Raw genomic sequence first — 5,303 nt, 5'->3', positions numbered from 1 at the left:
TTGAGCATTCATTGAAGGATTTGTATAGCAAGATAGGAGAGGTGGCATTTTATATCTAAATTTAAGCATTTTAGATACAAAGAATGAGTGAGCAAAAGCTTATAGGAAGCATTCATTTAGTCCTTCTAGGTACCAGGTGTTATATTCCTACACTAGTTTTTAAAAAAGGAATGTGATACAGAAGTGTAATGAGAAAAAACATATGAAAGAAGTAGTGAGGAGATCAGATTTGACTTACCAAATCCTTCTTTAACTGGGAAAATGTGGAAGCTGAGCCTGAGAAAGAAATTGGGGACTAATGATAGAGGTCCTTGAATGCTAGACTAAATCTGATTATTAAAGTAGCTAAATAGAAAGAGCATGAAAAGTTATATTTCAGTGAGTTACATGGAAAACATTCCTAGTTTTAATTTGAATCTCAAAGCAAATATTGGAGGGACCACCACCTGGTGGCAGAGTACTTACATTGCATCACCTGTTATTAATAACTGAATAAACATTTTGAAGTTTCGAACTGCTAATCTTTATTCATAAAATGCTAAAGAACATGGTAAAAAAATGAGATGACTATTCATGTGTAAGTCTTATCCACCAGATTCCTTTCTAAAAAGAGAAATCCCTCAGAGCATCTAAAATGAATTTTTCCTAAAAATTTCAATATATTTGAAAATAGAAAAATAGAGAGAATATTTCCTGTTTATCCAAGTTACTTTGATAATAAATTATAATTCCACCAACTGTCTAATGACAACATTAGGAGAGAGATTTAACAATTTTACTTTAGGGTATCTTAATCCTAAAATATGCTTTGATTGTATTCTTTAGATATATCTTGATTTGGTGGTAGTTACATATGTGATAAAATTGCATAGAACTACACATACACACATAAAACTGGTAAAATCTGAATAAAGTCTGTGGTTGTACCAGTGTCAGTTTCTGGTTTTAATATTGTGCTATAGTTATGTGAGATGTTACCACTGGGAGAAACTCAGTGAGAGTTACATGTGAGTCTTCTGTATGATTTTTATGTAACTTACATAATTATTTAAAAATGAAAGTTAGGGGTGCTTGGGAGGCTCAGTCGGTTAAGTATCCAACACTTGATTTCAGCTCAGGTCACGATCACATGGTTCAGGTTCAAGCCCCACATAGGTCTCCATGCTAGCAGTGTGGAACCTGCTTGGATTCTCTCTCTCTCTCTCTCTCTCTCTCTCTGCTCCTCCCCTGCTCATGCTCTCTCTTGCAAAATAAATAAACAAAAAAATTTTAAGAATGAAAAATTAATTATAAATATCATTTTGCTCCACTTCTACAAACTCCAACTGCAGAAATGAGGTATAAAAAGATTTACAAATGACCATTTGTAATGATAAATTCTATCAAAGAAAGAAGGTATTTTGGAAATTAAAGGACATCATATATGAGCATTATGTTAATTTTCTTTCTTAATTAAAAATATACTCACCCAGATTGATGCATTTTGTTCTACTTATAGACTTCTTTTGTCTCCATCAAATAAGTATATACATTTAATGACATATTAACATTGTTGAAAAATCAGAGCAAATCAGACAATAAAAATATTAAAGTAAATGGAATTATTATCTCTCAGACCCACTCAAATAGTATAGGTTTTTCATCGATCCATTCATCCATTCAACATTTATGAGCAAGTGTCTGCTCTGGATTCTCTTTGATAATATAGATTAGTGAATGGTACAGCCTGTGGTGCCCTTTCTAATTTGCACAAAGGCTCCCTAAAGGCTGGCATTGGTTCAAAAGGTAGATATATACAAAGAACCTACATTAATAACTATCTCAAAACATTGTTGTATTAAATGAGTTTTTCTATATGTCTAGCATACGGTAGGCACTATGGTAGTGTTAGCTGTTCTTGTTGTTGTTATTAGTACTAGTATAATTATTAAACTAGAATTTGTCATAAGTATTTGACCCCAAGAAAAGTAGCAGGGCCTGATGATCACAGAACATGGAATCATAGAACTTTTGTTTTTCATTCAACAAATAATTTTGAGTGCTTTAATATGCCAAGCACTGTTCTTGGCAATGGGAATGGGAAAAAAACAGATGCTCCCTCCCACTGTTGCCATAATATAGCTTACATTTTTGTGTATTTTGAAAGAACTCACCAAGATTAATTAATCAAATTTATTGTATTTAATGGCTTTAATTAAGTTGTGCTAGATGGCAAGGGAGGAGCTAGAAGATTAGAAATAAAAAGTTTAAAACTATATCTATTCTTGAGAGTTATGGTATTGACAAAGGAAACATGCTTTCATAAAGAAATATCAAGACAAAATGATAAGTGTCAAAATGCATGGCACAGATAAAAAATTTAGAGGGGGAAGTGAATCATAGAGGCCCGTGGTAACCAAGTGCGTTTTTATGGAACAAAGAGGACCTGAGCTGGGGCTTCAGGAATTTATATATCATATCCTGCTCTGCAATGCCTTTTGGATATGTCTTTGTGTGGCACAGAGTAGTTAGCTGCTGTCTAAATCTGACTGCTCTCCCTCTTCAGAACATAGCAAAAATTATACATAATACTTCCAGTTCTGTTCTATAGAAACTCCCATTTGATGCTCCATTTGCTTTGTTTTCTCCAAATATTGGCTGAATGGTGATGCTAAGGGTAACCATGGAAGCCACATGTCAAATTCAGCAGAGACCCCATGAGTCTGCATCCCTGAATGACTATATGGAGCCAAATTTTTCCCTCCCTCCCCCCCCCCCCCGCCCCCAGCTCCTGGTCTTTACTTGAATGAAAAATCAACTTTCTCATCTGTTTCTAGGTTTGCCTATTACAGCAGACAGCTTTAACACACTATGTAACATGACCAGACTGACTTTGATTTTTTCTTTCTTTCTTTCTTTCTTTCTTTCTTTCTTTCTTTCTTTTTTTTTTCTTTTTTTTTTTTTTTTAGCATTTTTGACCGTGTAAAAGTCAATATAATACAACCAGCAAACTCTGAATGAGCTAAAAAATATCCAATCTACATTGAGGTTATGGTGTGGGGTGGGGGTGGGTCTCCTGTATGGTCATTAATAGATTCCAATCAATTCAGAATTCAAGAGTATGTGTGTGAATCTCTCATTCTACAGATACAGCGGTAAATGAGAGAAAAGGTGATACTAAGTGGCTTGCCTAATAACTAGTGTGTGAAAGTGCCTGTGTGGACACACAAGAGTGTGTGTGACTCCTGACTCCTAGGCTGGTTCACTTCCCATTATTTTAAATAAATTGTTAAATCTCATCTAAATTATGCTTTAAATCATATACCAGTAGTAAAAGTAGAAAAAAAAAAGCGCAATTTGGTTATCATCTTTTAAAAAATTATTGTACAGGGGCGCCTGGGAGGCTCAGTTGGTTAAGTGTCTGACTTCGGCTCAGGTCATGATCTCATGGTTCATGAGTTCAAGCCCCACGTCAGGCTCTGTGCTGACAGCTCAGAGCCTGGAACTTGCTTCAGACCTGTGTCTCCCTCCCTCTCTGCCCCTCCCCGACTTGCATTCTGTGTCTCTGTCTCTCTCTCTCAAAAAATAAACATTAAAAATAAAAAGAGTGTTTAGTGGCTGATGGGCCATAGTGTGGCTTCACATGCAAGGAACCAATCAGGTGCTAAATGACCATAACTGGGCAGATTGTTATAGCTGGATCACAAGGGGCCAGATAAGAACAGTGATAACATGAACTCACTCTGGACTTTACATTAGGACTCTTTATGTTCCCATTGCTTAATATCAATATTGACTCTTGACCTTTGGAAGATTCTGAGCCTGTAAGCAAGGGAAGAAGAGTTTGAATTTTGGGCAGAGAAATATGAGACAAAAAAGAGGCAGGTTTAAGCATCGACTCTTGATCTCAGCTCAGGTCATGATCTCATGGTTTGTGAGTTCGAGCCCTGCATTGGGCTCTGCGCCATCAGCGAGAGCCTGTTTGGGATTCTGTGTCTTCTTCTCTTTGCCCCTCCCCAGCTTGCGCTCTCTCTTTCTCTAAAAGAAAAAAAAAAAAAAGCTTAAAAAAAAAGAAGCACTTCCAGACAAAAAGGGGAGAATGTGTCAATCATGTAAGATGGTCTGAAAGACCCAGATGTGCTGAAACCTGCCTCTTTTTTGTCTCAAATTTCTCTGCCCAAAATTGAAACTCTTCTTCCCTTGCTTACAAGTTCAGTGTCTTCCAAAGGTCAAGAGTCAATATTGATATTAAACAATGGGAACAGAAAGAGTCCTAATGTAAAGTCCCAAGTGGGCTTATGTTATCACTGTTCTTATCTGGCCCCATGTGATCCAGCTATGACAACCTGCCCAGTTATGGTCATTTAGCCCCTGATTGGTTTCTTACATGTGAATTGGACTGCACCACCCAGACACCCCCGGAAGTGCTTCTTTATTTAGACATGGCCCCAGTGTCTTCTGTCTTAAAATGCCTCAGGCAGCCTCCTGGTGCTTACCACAGGCTGTGTTCTTGCACTGACTGTACAGAAAGAGAAGGCATAATAAACCTACCCATATATACCCCAGCCCAGGCCCTTTGCCTGGTCTGTGTTGTGAATGGAGGTCGAGGAGGGACATGGAGATAGATAGATAGATAGATAGGTAGATAGGTAGATAGATAATAAATGAATAAATAAAATGACTGGGGCAGTGATAATGCTCTGAAAACCAACTCTTTTCTCTTAGATATGAACAAAGTTAAGGAGAGATTGTAAAATCTCTTGAGTCCTTGTCAGTGTCCTTGGGAACAGCTGAGAAGTCTCCATAATGGTAAAAGAAACCATGATGAAAACTTGAGAGATTATTTGGAGGTACAGATCCTAACTAAGGAGTTTAGTTTTTGCTTTCTGCTAGGAGCACAGTGGAAGGTAATATGACTTTAGGCTATGGAAGAACTCATGTGTTTGGATGTCAGATGGGTGCCTGAGACACAGTTCCAGGTCTTGCTGACTTTCAGTGTGTCACCTAGAGAGTTGATGGACAGACAGATGCACCATATTCCTCATGTTTTTGTTCTGAGAAATAGTACTGCCAGGACCACATCCTGTTACAGTGTTGCATCTAACAGGTTGTATGTCACTGCAGCATTAATTAGAAAGTGCCCCTTCCAGTGGCCAGAGCCCTATTTGCTATGATCGTGCTGTCACATCCAGCCAAGGATCTAGCCCTGACACATGGACCACAAAAGGAGGGATGCTTTTTTTTTCACCCAAGTGGAAAAGATGCCTGTGGTAAGCTCTTCCATGTTAGAAATTCACTCTTGCATATCTTATGTCTCTCAATGA

At 37.6% G+C, this 5,303-nt stretch overlaps 1 non-coding gene across 1 annotated transcript; it reads left to right on the top strand.

Annotated features, from left to right (window-relative positions):
• Window positions 1–4,458: 4,458 nt before the first annotated feature.
• Window positions 4,459–4,588, top strand: LOC125166934 (small nucleolar RNA SNORA51). The gene has a single exon (XR_007152633.1). It is a non-coding gene; the product is annotated as a small nucleolar RNA SNORA51 (small nucleolar RNA).
• The last annotated feature ends 715 nt before the right edge of the window (window positions 4,589–5,303 follow it).

This window comes from Prionailurus viverrinus, chromosome B2, assembly GCF_022837055.1.
Source record: "Prionailurus viverrinus isolate Anna chromosome B2, UM_Priviv_1.0, whole genome shotgun sequence".
Taxonomy (NCBI): Eukaryota; Metazoa; Chordata; class Mammalia; order Carnivora; family Felidae; genus Prionailurus; species Prionailurus viverrinus.
Note: the sequence above shows the minus strand (reverse complement) of the source record. Positions and strands in the feature narration are given on the sequence as shown.